The sequence below is a fragment of the Artemia sp. Qi Xiang Cuo genome, chromosome 14, assembly GCF_049724085.1.
Source record: "Artemia sp. Qi Xiang Cuo chromosome 14, ASM4972408v1, whole genome shotgun sequence".
Taxonomy (NCBI): Eukaryota; Metazoa; Arthropoda; class Branchiopoda; order Anostraca; family Artemiidae; genus Artemia; species Artemia sp. Qi Xiang Cuo.
In genome coordinates, this window is record NC_142807.1 from 60,478,332 (window position 1) to 60,491,542 (window position 13,211).

At 34.0% G+C, this 13,211-nt stretch overlaps 1 protein-coding gene across 1 annotated transcript in view; it reads left to right on the plus strand.

The window, feature by feature from the left end:
* Positions 1–856: 856 nt before the first annotated feature.
* Positions 857–13,211, plus strand: part of LOC148944713 (uncharacterized) — a 53,510-nt gene continuing 41,155 nt past the window's right edge. The window contains exon 1 of the mRNA XM_089100004.1: positions 857–1,013. The gene's annotated coding sequence lies outside the window, so the exon portion shown is untranslated. The remainder of the gene's footprint in view (positions 1,014–13,211) is intronic.

The following is a 13,211-nucleotide window of genomic DNA, read 5'->3' on the forward strand; positions in this document are numbered from 1 at the left end:
CAGGTCTTGCCTACTGAGATTATAAATTATGATGTACGATTGAATTCCCTCAACTCAAGGCCGTATCCAGGGGGGGGGTTACCCGGTTTGGGGGGGCCCCCCCCCCCCCCGAAATTTTTGACCGAGTCGAAAATAAGTCGAAAATTAGTAAAACCTAGGTAAAAATCATTAAAATTAGTCGAAAACTGAGTCAAAAATTAGCAACCCCCCCCCCCCGAAAAAGTCAAAAATTAGTAAACCCCCCCCCCAAAAAAAAAAAAATCCTGGATCCGCCTTTGCCTTAACTAATTAATCGTTATTTGATTTTAACTATATTTTCTTTTTTTTCAACGTTATTCATATTTGAGCGAATCGTAATAATGCTGATGGGTAGATGTATAAGTAACGTGTCAAATTTTTGCGCAAGACGGTGAATATAATAAATAAAATAGCATAATAGTTAAACTATATTAAACAATAATAAACAGTAATAACACATGAAAAGAGTTTAAACTTCTGAGTTTCTTCGTTTTTTGTTATTCCTTTGTATGTTTTAGCTGTTTATTATTTTATTTTGTAAAGGTTTCCGATACTGAAATAAAAATATTTGTTTCTATTGTATTTTATTCACTTTTTTACTTAGAGTTTTGCCCTTTACTTATGTATTTCTTTATTTGCATCTTACTTATATATAAAAAAAAGGAATTATTTTTCTTTCCTTCTTTCGTAACTTCGATCTTTCTTGGAAACAAGCTCTATGAAGTATATTCTTTATGCGTCTTTAATTAGACCTAAGCACCTAAATCTTTTGGTCCAATAGTGCTTTTAATCACTTGTCTCAAGCGAATGGAATAGAAAGCAAGGCTTTCAAGTTTGATAATGCTTTTTGATTGCGTCTGCATCTTCTGAAGAACCTCAAGTCGGATCAGTTCTTTTGTTGCGAAGATCTTTTCATAGATGCGTTCAGTTGCTTTTTTGTTTTTAGTCATTAGTTTTGGTACGGACGGTTACGACTGAAGGATACTAAATAAAATGTAAGTTCAGAAATTTTGTATCATATGTAGATAAGCTCCATGTAGATAAGCTCCACAACTTTTCTTTTTGTCTTAACAGACAAAAAAAAAGCTCCACAGCGTCTTACAAGTCCTTATGTTAAAAAAAAAACTGAAAATACTATGTCTTGAAACTGAAAAACGTTATTTTTTTAATGCTCAATTATTTTCCTGAGAATAATTCTCGGAGTTTGCTTGCTTGCATTTTATTGCATAAAAAATAAAAAATAAAAACATGAGAATGTCCAAAATTACTTTTTGAATCTTGGGGATTTAAAAAGACTAAAAATCAAAGTTTTTTCTTTTTTGCAAATTGTTATTTTAATTTAGAGATTACTTTTTTGCCATTTTTGAATTTAAATTTGAAATAATATATCTTCCATTTTTTACTTTTAATACAATTTTTTACTTTTAATATATATATATATATATATATATATATATATATATATATATATATATATATATATATATATATATATATATATATATATATATATATATATATATATATATATATATATATATATATATATATATATATATATATATATATATATATATATATATATATATATATATATATATATTTTTTTCTGAAAATTGGCATACAGCATGAAAAAGCGATCAAGATAGCTTGCGACTTTTGGAAAGTTCGTTTAGGGCCTTGATTTAAGAAAAATATTTTTCAGATAAATAATGTCACGTATATGTGGAATGGTTATAAAAAATTTTAGCTGAAGATGAGTATCTATACTCAACATTTTAAAAAGCATCTTATGGTTTAATTTGACTGCCGATAGCACATAATATTTTGTCAATATAAATATGCAAAAAGTTTGCCAAATGAAAAATATGAAATTAAACTTGTTTTTCGAAAGTGAAAAAAAAAACTGACTTTTTTTTCACCAAGTGAAGCACGGCGAAAAATTCAGTCTCCTGCTACTTGCTGTTTAACTACCAAGACCAGTGAAAATGAAATCTGGTTATTCGATTATTATACTAAGAGTTATATTAGAGGCTGTATCCTAAAGGTATAGTTGTATACCTCTACGAGAAATCAATCTCCTCCCAGCTTTTTTCATGAACTTCATCAGATGTTTGGAGTCTACTAATATATAGTCTTTGTTTTGCACTAAGATACCAAGGACAGTGATAATAATTTGCGATTATTTGAACTGGTTATTTGGAAACTTATACAGCCATAAATATGTCTTAAAAAATTTGGAAAAGTCAGGAATTCTGCTTTTAATGAAGAGGACCTTAAGTGTATTTACATAGTTTTTGGTAGTTCCGTGTATAACTTAAAAAAACAATGGTGACAGAAATTCTGCAAAAAACCTAAAATAAGTAAAAAAAAGCTAAATAATAAGCTAAATGGTACCAAACAGCCTAGGAAAGGGTAGCCTTTCTTTTAAAGCGGATTTATCTTTGTGAATCAATAGCATTCACATCACCAGTGTTTCAAGTATGAACAGACCCAAAATGGGCTCAGGGGCGTAAAATGTTTTTTTGATGTCCTTGGTACCTTAGTTATTAATTCAAAATCAGCAACAATTAGGTGTTGTCAATAACAAATGAGTATGCTGAACGAGGCCTGAAATTTTCTTCCTATTTTCTTATTTCTCTAAAAATTTTCTGATTCAGAAAAATTTGTAATGGCCATGAGTAACCTGAACCATTTATGTTGCATTTTAATTCCCCTAAGAGGATATTTGCAAACAGTAGGCTTATTAACATAATATAAGATGGCCTCGACAGAGTTCGTGACGAATCTATCATGTTTCAAAAAATCAATTAGGAATACATAGAAAATAGAATAATAGAATTTTCCTAATGCACTTTTCTATGCATTATTTGGAAGTTCACATAAGTTTTTGGGCGTGTCAGACTAAAAAATTTTCGATCATTGCCCAAAATGGACGGCAACTAGAAAAATTCTCCTTACGTCCTGAATTCTACATAGAAGACCAAATTATAGAAATTTTTTAAATGTTAAATCTAAAAAAAAAAAAAAAAAATGCAAATTTCGCCACAAAAACAGCTTTATGAGTTGTCACAATGAAACCGTAGGCAATGGAAAATTGTAATTACATTTTCAAATTAATTTTTGACACAACTTTTTTTTGTTTTTTTTCCAGTGCTATTTTAAACACTGGATATTTATACATACTCGCCTCAGTATTGAGCTTTTTATAGCTGCGGATGGAATCAAAATTTGTAATTCCAGAAAACGGAGGCAGCACTAATAAAGAAAAGCTTCTCTTCAAACATAAAGTTTTAAAGGAAAGAGAACAGATGCGCTTTCAATTATCTGACCTTTAATCTGAAAGTGTCAGCTTTTATCTTGTTTTGAAAATCCAGAGCCGTAAACATCTCCAGTGATGTAATATTTATTAATTGAAGCTTTTCGTCCGCCATGGCTATTTGACCTAAAATTTTAGAAAACAGGAATGGAAACAAAAAAGATTTATTTTGAAATTTCTAGGGATGGTTTTGAACCAGGGACAATTTTTTATTATCAAGAAAATCATTTCGATTACATATCTAAAACTGACGAAAAGCAATTTAGAATTAACGAAGATTAACGAAAATATAAGGAGGAGGGGAGTGTTTTTTTTTCTGTTTTTTTCAATGAAAACAACCAAAAAAGGCATTTTTTTAATGAATAACCCTAAATGAATTTTTTTCAAAATCTAGTTTGGGATCTAGAGCACAAATATACCCCTCATAAATTGGTGCTCCTGATTGCATAGAACAGGTTTAACGTGCTATTTTCATAAATTCATCAAAACTTTGCACAATTTATAACACAATTGAGACTTAACTATGGGGACATGGGCGTAAGAAAGGGGGGGGAGGGGGCAGCTGCCCCCCCCCCCTAGACCTTCAAATTTACATTAGATATGGCTGAAAAAGCAGATGGTTTGGAAAAAGCAGTTGATAAAACTCCATCACACTATCGACTGCCCCCCCTAGACAATATGCTGCCTAATCCTGCCTACGCCCATGTATCGGGAGCCATAAAAAACAACAGGAATACAAACGTACAAGGGAATATCACAATAGAAGCATTTTTGTCTGTTCAAAGGGAGGCATAAATAATTTTGACCAATCCTAGATCCAATATTCCATACATACCTGAAAATCATGAGTTTTTTTTCAAAATTATGAAGTTTTTTCGGCGGTAGGCTACCACGTTTTATAGGTATCGTCTCGTTGAACTGTGAAAACAAATAAACGAATTTGATTGGTTAAATTTGACAACTATCGTTTTCCGTACTATTTTGTTTTCCGTTTTCCTCCGTATTTCCTCCTTATTTTCCTCTTTATTTCCGGCATATTTTCCTCCCTACATTTAAACATTAACAATAAGTTGATTCCGAAAGACATGAATGCCATCTTTTAAAAGAAAGCTATCTGTTTAGTACCACATGTTTTTAGCCTTTTTTGCTTATTTCAACCCTTGTTTTTTTTAATGTGGTGCTACTGTAACCAAAAATAGCACATCGTCTTTCGTCACAAAATGAATTTTCGATTCCGTCCAATTTTTAAGGTCCATTTTTCAAAGATGTGATTTTTAAAATGTAAGTTCCACTTAACCAATTCAAAAAACCATATTTCATTTTCAATGTCGTTGTTACTTCATAAAGCATGCAAACCTCCTATCCCCTTTCGATCTCCCTTATTCAGAAGTCAGCTTGGTCTTGGTCAGTCGCAGTACAGTTCTTGATACTTGAGAAGACGGACCAGCCTCCTATCTCGTTTTTGGACGTCCCACATTTAGATCAGGAATATTATATTGTCACTACTTTCACATCGATAAAAGCTATTGCTGTTTTATTGTCAAAGATGATGGATAAAGAACAAATTATTACCCTTGCCAATAGAACTTTATCACCTGGCAAAAAAAAATTAGGCAACTGTGTTGCAATTTTTACCGGTAGTTCATATCTCTGTCAGCAAGGAGGGTAATAAGGGTTACTTTAATATTTCAGAACTTTTAAAAGCCATGCCTTACCAAGCCCTTCGTGATAATGAGCTATAAGAAGTGACCCGTGCTAATAGCAAACGAAACCCTGAAATTGTTTTTTACTAGCAACAGAACGTGCATAAGAAACTTTGTCATTTGTTCTTCACTGAAGTGGTATCAACTTTATTTTGTTTTATCATAAGCAGCGCAATAGCGCTGCCTAAGTATAGAGTGAAGTGGCCCTTATGTATAACTTTGTTTTAGTACGGAAGGGGTTGTCGTTCAAATTTTGAAGGTGACTCTTTCAAATGGAGATTGAAAGTCCTAGCATTTTTTAAGAGTCAAAAATGGCTGAAGGGCAACCAGTCCCTTTTAGTTGCCAACCTTCCTCAACACTTTATTTCTGCGCATCTTTGGTTTAACGTAGCCGTTTCCTTTCCTTTGAAAAACGTCTTTCATGGCAAAAAATTTAATTAATAAAAAAAGACAGTTTTTTGTTTCAAAATTTTTAACTTTTATTGTATTTTTTCAATTGTAGAAAATTGATGCCTACATAATATTTTCAAATTTAAAATATTATTTTTAGGCCTGTTTTTCAGTTTGCTGAAGTGACAATTTGTATTAGCGAATGAATAAATGATTCACTTATTATTTTTCTGTTTATTTGAAAAGAATGTATTAAAAAGGAATAAAATATTGATAGACATCTATTACAGCTTACAACAGACAAGTAGCCCTAAAATGATCGTTTAGAACATACTGGTACTAAAAAAAAAATTATTTCCTGGAAGGATGAGGATTATTTATTTTTGAAATGTTTGAATAATAATGAAGAAAGAACAAATTATTTTACTTCTTTTGTGATTAAGGCGCAAATAACATCCTAGAATTAAGGAGATTCAAGGGACGGTAGCCCTAGTCTTATTTGTGATTATTACTGTTCTTTTTATGCTTTAGAGGTTAATTTATTCTAATTTCTGTTCGTTGAGGTTTCATTTATTCATTCACGCTAGTACCTGAAATGTTGGCTTTTATATCCGTTGGATAATTCTTTGCATTCACCTATTTATCCATAATAAGCTCATTCCGTTTTAAGTCAGAAGTAGAGTAAGAGGTTCCATTTCTACGACTTTATGTTCCTTTCTGTGTTATTCTGGACCTTGTATACACCTTTTCAAAGAGAGTGAGTATCCTCTCACATGGCCTTATACTTCTACGACTTTATGTTCCTTTCTGTGTTATTCTGGACCTTGTATACACCTTTTCAAAGAGAGTGAGTATCCTCTCACATGGCCTTATACTTCTACGACTTTATGTTCCTTTCTGTGTTATTCTGGACCTTGTATACACCTTTTCAAAGAGAGTGAGTATCCTCCCACATGGCCTTATACTTCTACGACTTTATGTTCCTTTCTGTATTCTACTACTCCCCCGTACAAACAGGTTTTTCTAGTAGCTACAGGTCATCACACTCTTTGCCAAGAGGAACGTGTATAACTTGATACGTGATTAGGATTTGAATAAAATGAATGGTTTTCACTACAATTCATATTAGTAAGAGAATTGGATTCAAAAAGAATAGTTTTTATTTGCGAGGATATTAGTGGAGAAAAAAAAATGAGTGGTGCATTTACACTATTGGAGATTATTGATGGAACTGACAGCAGCAGTAGCAACGATATACGAGTACCTAATGTAGCTGTGGAAATAACTACTGGTTGTAGACTATGTCTTGAATGGGACATTATGTATGCTAGATATGTGATATCATTAAGCAAATTTAAGCAGGAGGAACAGCTGTGTTTTGCTGGAAAAGTAAATATTCTCCATATAAACAAACTTCGGTCAGCATTAGATGTTCTATCGAAATATATTGATGAGAACAAAATGCATCAGTGAATATTATTATTGTAATTATGTTCAATAAAACTGTTTCTAAATCAATGGTATTTTTTTTTTTTTTTCTATAGTAGACTAGCGTATATTTTGAGTACAAAAAAAGAGATTCTGATTAGTCTGATGTTGGTTGTGAGAGAGTTAGGACTCTAAAAAATGTAGAGAGTTGGTACAGATCTAATCACGGGTTATCTTGGTCCTATGGAAAAGCGTTGGAGTATAGATGATGATTGTCTATTGCTTTAAATCCAAAGGAAGATATTGTCTTGTGAGCTAAGCAACAAGGTGACGGCATCTGGTGCTTCGAACGTATACTCTATCCCGTAGATTCTACGGTGCTGTTAAAATGCATTTACACAAATTACTTATCTAATGTTCACTACGCATCAATACTATCTTTTGAATTTGATTTTAATCGTTAGTTTTTATAAATTTAGGACTTTTTTTTTCATAAGAAAGATGGTGCTCAAGGATGATTTACTCCTCTCTCTCTCTCTATATCGGGCAATTTTTTGATGTTGCTAGCTCAGTTTCATTGTGGCAGTGAGAGCGTCAACACATGACAAAATGTTTCATACATGCCCACTATGTATATACTCACTGGGCAGTTGGTCATCATGTGAGAATTGCACAATGATTGAGGAGTATGATGAAAAGTGTAGATTATGCAACCCGTGTAAATTGCATAGAGGATATGCTGTACAAATTAAAGGTTGTAATTCCTGTCTTGAAGAGGTGTGTGACTCTCATCCTAGAGGCCACCTATGCTCCAATTGTCATTATGAAAAATGTAAGCAGTGGGAGAGTACATATCCCAGTATGATTGGAAAGAATCCTAACCGTGATTTTAGTTTAATGCTACGAGATTGGTATCGTCGTGGTTTTAGATTGTTCTGGGAGGAGGAACCAGGTCAATGATTCAACTGTTGGAACAACAAGATACTAGGGTTTCTACCTAATTCTTGTGAAGGAAATGTATGTTTTGATTATCAGCACACTGATTTTTATTTGGCTGTGACGGAATGTGATTCGACACTTGACGACACTGTTTATGAAATTGCTTCAAATACGAAAATTGAAACATATGAATTCTATAGAATGAATGAGAATAGTATCATTGACTATACAAAGAGATATGACAAGAGTGAAGTCACACTCTACTGTAGAAAATGTGACCCCGACATTGCAGTACATCAGAATCAGTACATTGTGAATTCAAATAATCTACCTGCACTAGTTGTTGTCGACAAATACCTAGTAGTTGATGAAATCTAAAAGAGTAGAAAAGTCGTTTTATCATGTATATAATTTTTTTTTTTATTAATAAACAATTTCAAAAAAAACTTTATAAAAATTTAATCTTATGGAACAAAAATAAAAAAAAAAAACAAGTTTAATTATATTCTACACAATAAATTAGTTCAATTGAGGTAAGTCAACGTATATGTTGAGAAACTGCTTGTAGGTGTAGCCACGACATCTGAACATGAAAAAGAGTAGTGCATGAAAGCCGCATGTCATAGTCGCTAAATCCTGTACTCTTCGATGATTTTGAATAATGGTTTTCCCACTGCTTTCAATAAAGTTGCTGATGTATGGAACGTATAATTTATACGATAGGCCCAGAGGATAAAAAAATTCAATATTCTTTGCTGTTTGAAAGACGCATAGCCCCTGACCGGTCTTCAAAGTCGATGGACTGCTATTAACAATGATTAGGATATTGTTATCACTTTGAATTTTTTCAATGAAGTCAGAGGGTATGTAATAGGACTTGTATTGGGACATGTATGGATCCATACTAAATACATTGATTATTTGGTTTGTGTTCATGGTGCTAGGTCTATTAGAGCACTGCCATCGGGCGGGATGTCACGATATGTATATAACTGACTCAGTGATAGTTGTATTATACTATTAGTCAAGGCATTAGCAAATGTACGATCTAGGCGAGAATTCCCAGTTCGTACTCAGGTCATATCATAAGGGCCAGACAGATTCAAAAAAGTAGTCCTAAGCTCTTTGGGAAATATCGAATAAGTTATTCCAATTTTAAAAAATTGAGAATCCTGGTATAGTGATTACATGGCCAACTCGTACAGAGTTCTATAGTATTTTTTGTCAAATGATAGAGTGTACAGTTGAATACCATTCACTTTGCACACGAGGCTAGATAGACCGAGAAAATTAAAATCATGGGGGGATTCAGTCCAGGATCCAACGGCGCTGCCACTCTTCACAAAGGCCAAAGCCAATTTTGATGGGATTTCTCCATTGATAAACGATGAATCGCTATAGCTACGAGAACCAGTGGCAATGTGACGTTGATTGGTGATTGTATGGGGGACAAGAAGTTTAATATTGTTACCATTGGCTCTTAGCTTTTCCACTGCCAATGCAACAGAGCTCATAACTTGTTGTTTTCGGACGTGGAGAATTGCCGATGTGATAATAACATTTGCATCAGGTGCTGCAGGAAGTGTTTTTCTCAGAATGAAATTCGATGGGGCCATCTGTAACTTTATGTCAATCTTGACATTGGGGGGTAGCTCTTGGGATACATTGAATATCTCATGATTTAATTTTCCAACTAGATGATACTCCTGGGTCACTGCAGTAGTCAACTCACCGTCAGTATCAACACCTGTTCGATATTCATAGCCCAATGATTGTCCTCTCATCTCCTTGTACGCCTTTGGTGTCATCATCATAAATTGTATGTAGCTTGCATAGTTGGATAAATTATTGCTAGTGCTCACCAATGTTCCATTAATAAATAAATTAATTTGTTTGAATAGGTTGTGTAGAATACAGTTTTCATAGGAGAGACCATCGCCGGCATTTGGAGTTGTATTATCTGACTTTTTCTTCACCACAACATTTAAATCAATAAATGTTGACGACAAATCAATGAAAGAGTCTTCATTGGAAAATATTTGAAAGTGTATATTTTCCGAGAGGGGTTGTTGGGGATGAAATTGTTCATAGTAGCCATACTTGACACTGACATCAACATTTTCAGCATTGAATAGATTCAATGAGGAACTGATTGATGGATATGATTCCTTGTGAGGGAGATAAGTCATCTTAAGAGAAGAAATCCTTCTTTGATCTAACACTCTTTTTCTGCTTCTTCTTCTGCTGCTGATTGGTCTTCGTGGTTTTATTTCTGAAAGTCCTTGTTTATGTCCTTTGCTTCCTGCCTGGCTGGAGACTGATGAGTGAATGACGTAAACGCATCCTTTTCAATCCCTACCCATTTTGTCTAGATTTTGATTCTTCACCAACGGTTCTTGCTGAAGATCTAATATTTTCTTTAACACTCTCCTTGAAATTCTTGCCCGACACCCAGTCCTGTACTGTGGAGGCTGCTAAATTTGATGCAGCAGGTACAAGATATTTTCTGGCAAGGGGTAGTGCAGTATGAAATAGCTTAGCAAACCAGCTACCAAGACCATAGCCAGACATTGTAGTACGCCCCTTGTAATAGTCCAATCCATTGCCTATTTGACGTGGACTCAAAGCACCAAGATAACAATCGATATAGGGACAGACAAATGGAATTCTTCTATTGTTCATTTTTTAGGTTATTGTACCGTTGTCGTTGACAATGGGTCGAAAATGAAATGTAATCACTGCTAGGCCTTGTGTTATTGCTAGAGGATCAACCAATTCACTTCTTAGTGTTAACTGACAGAGTTCCAAATATGAAGTGTTTACATGAAAATACTTAAGATTCTTTATATTAAAGATATGAAAAAGTTCATGTGATGTTTTTCGTTCAAGAACACGTAGGAGGGTGACATTTGAATTAACGACTCTTGACGTTTCCACTCAGGATGCAGAGAGATATATGCAAGAGTCCGAGGCGAAACCATGTGGATAATCACCAAAAATAACTTGATCCATCCCGTACACGGCGCCAGCATTTTTCCCATGGATCATATTCTGTTTAAAGCCAAGAACATCTCTAAAATTGTCATTGAGAATAATTGTTTCAGTGTCAACAGGTGAGCTAATGTAAATCCTATCATGTTCCAATGAATAATTAAAACTGAATGTACCATTCTTACGATATGAGATTTTTCTATTGATTGTACGACACAAATCCCCCATGTTATCATATTCAATATATTTCAATCTGACATGTGGATAGTCACTAGATTTAAGTGCTTCAACCCATTCATAGTCGACAGAGCCCAACCCATTCATAGTCCAATCGAAGGGTATAACTTTTATATCATACACGCGATCCTTTCTCAGGATGTCGTAGGTATTTTTGAGGATACAGTCGACAAGGGCCACTTCATATGCACCGTCAAATTTGATGGCGGGTGAGAGTTTTGTCCAAAAATCACTTGTCCTATTCAAGTCATTGTAGAGAGGATCGGAAACGTTGGACATGAATGTTACATAGAAATCATTGGGCATTGTCAATATCTTCAACACCGATCCAAGAATCAAAATCAGAGTTGGATCCTAGCCAGCGAATAAGTAACTGTTTCTTACCCCTGCGAGTACGTGTCTTTAATATCTTTTCAATTTGGTAGATTTCACTAGCATTTTTAACTTTTTGCAACTCATAGTCATAAAAGCCACCGAGAATCTCTTCATCTTTGGTATCACGCAGGCGATAAGTTATGGGTTTAGTGTCTAGGATTTTTGCCACTTTAAAAAGTTCAGTGAACCACAAGTAATTCCCCTTTTCAAAAACATTAGTTGTTCTATTAATTCGAACAGTATCACCAAAATTGAATTTTTTTTTCTTGACCTTTGATTCATTGGAATATTGTTCAAGAAAGGTGTCAATTGTATTATGATCTGAATGATGAACTTCCGTTGGTGTAGAGTTGGAAAATGATCGATGAGGTCATTGATTATAAATCAACATGATTTTATCTAGATCATGAATAAAAGCCGATGTATTTTTCAATGTACAATATCTTGAAATTAAAAGTTGAATAGTTCTTATCAATCGTTCGGCCAATGCAACCTTTATCGGACTGTGACTATGATAGAGCAGTGTACTATATTTCTCTAGTACTTTTGCAACATGAGGATTAACAAATTCACTACCGCGATCCGTTTGAATTTTTTTATATGAATCCTGTTCGAGAATACTTTCAATGGCCTGAGCAACTTCAACACCTCTCTTTGATCGCAATGGAAGTGCATATGCCTAGCGACTATAAACACTGATTGCAAGTAGAATGTACTTGTACGGTGTATTGTGATGTCTTTGAACCTCGTCTAGAGTCAAGAGATCTGCTTGCATTATATCCAGTGGGTAAAAGGATTTAGTTTTTCGATATTGATTGGCACGAAGTCTATGATTTCTATGCAGAGTGTGACTTGGCTCACTTTGTAGATAGTCTTGTACACTTTTAGTGCGACCACCCGTGACTTCGGAAAGAGTTGCGGAGGAACTTAAACTCCCCATCTTGCCAATATTTTCATAAACACCTTTCAGAACTTCAGCCATTTTGAATGTAAACACGTTGTGTAACGTCCGCTACCCTTTTGTATACTGGCTGCTGCTGCTGCTGGTGGTGGAGATGTGGACTTGATACGTCTTCACTTTTGTCTAGCTATCAGTAGTGTGCTAGTATTTTCCAAAATTGATTTAAAATCTTCTTCTTCTTCAAGTTCATCTTTTAATGTTGATGATGATACACGTTCATTTAATTTTTTTAGAATTTGTCTATTGCCAATAAGACTTTTGGGGAAGTTTAATGTATTTAGAAAGTTGTATAGACGAGTGTCAAATGATAATAGTCATTTACGATTTTTAACCATGTCATACATTAAATCAAGTAGATTATAGCTCTTGCCCTGAATTATAATCCTTTCCCCATTGCTCTCAACTTGAATTTGATCACTTTCCAAGAGATAGAGTAGGAGTCGTGTTATTTTCTCAAGCGAATTTTTGGGGCTCATATTTCCAATATTCAATACAAATTAAAACAATAACAACAACTTTAATTGTGTTCCACCACCAGCAGGTGATTCTTGAGAAGATTATTCTTTTATAGGATTAGCAGCAACATTGGGATTCGATCGATAGTCTTTTCTCAATCAACGAAGTTAATCTTTAATTAAAATCATTTTTTTATCATCCTCAATAGTTTCACTGTCAAGAACTTGACTCAGATAATTATCAAAGAGTTTCAAGGGTGAGACAGTTAGTTTTATTGGAGTCAATTTATAGGGTCGTTTCATCTAGAAAGAACTGTTTTTACAAGTCGTGCCATTATTGGCATTAAAAGTGTAAAAAAGCTACCGCCTGCCGGACGAATTCGTTTATTTTGAAA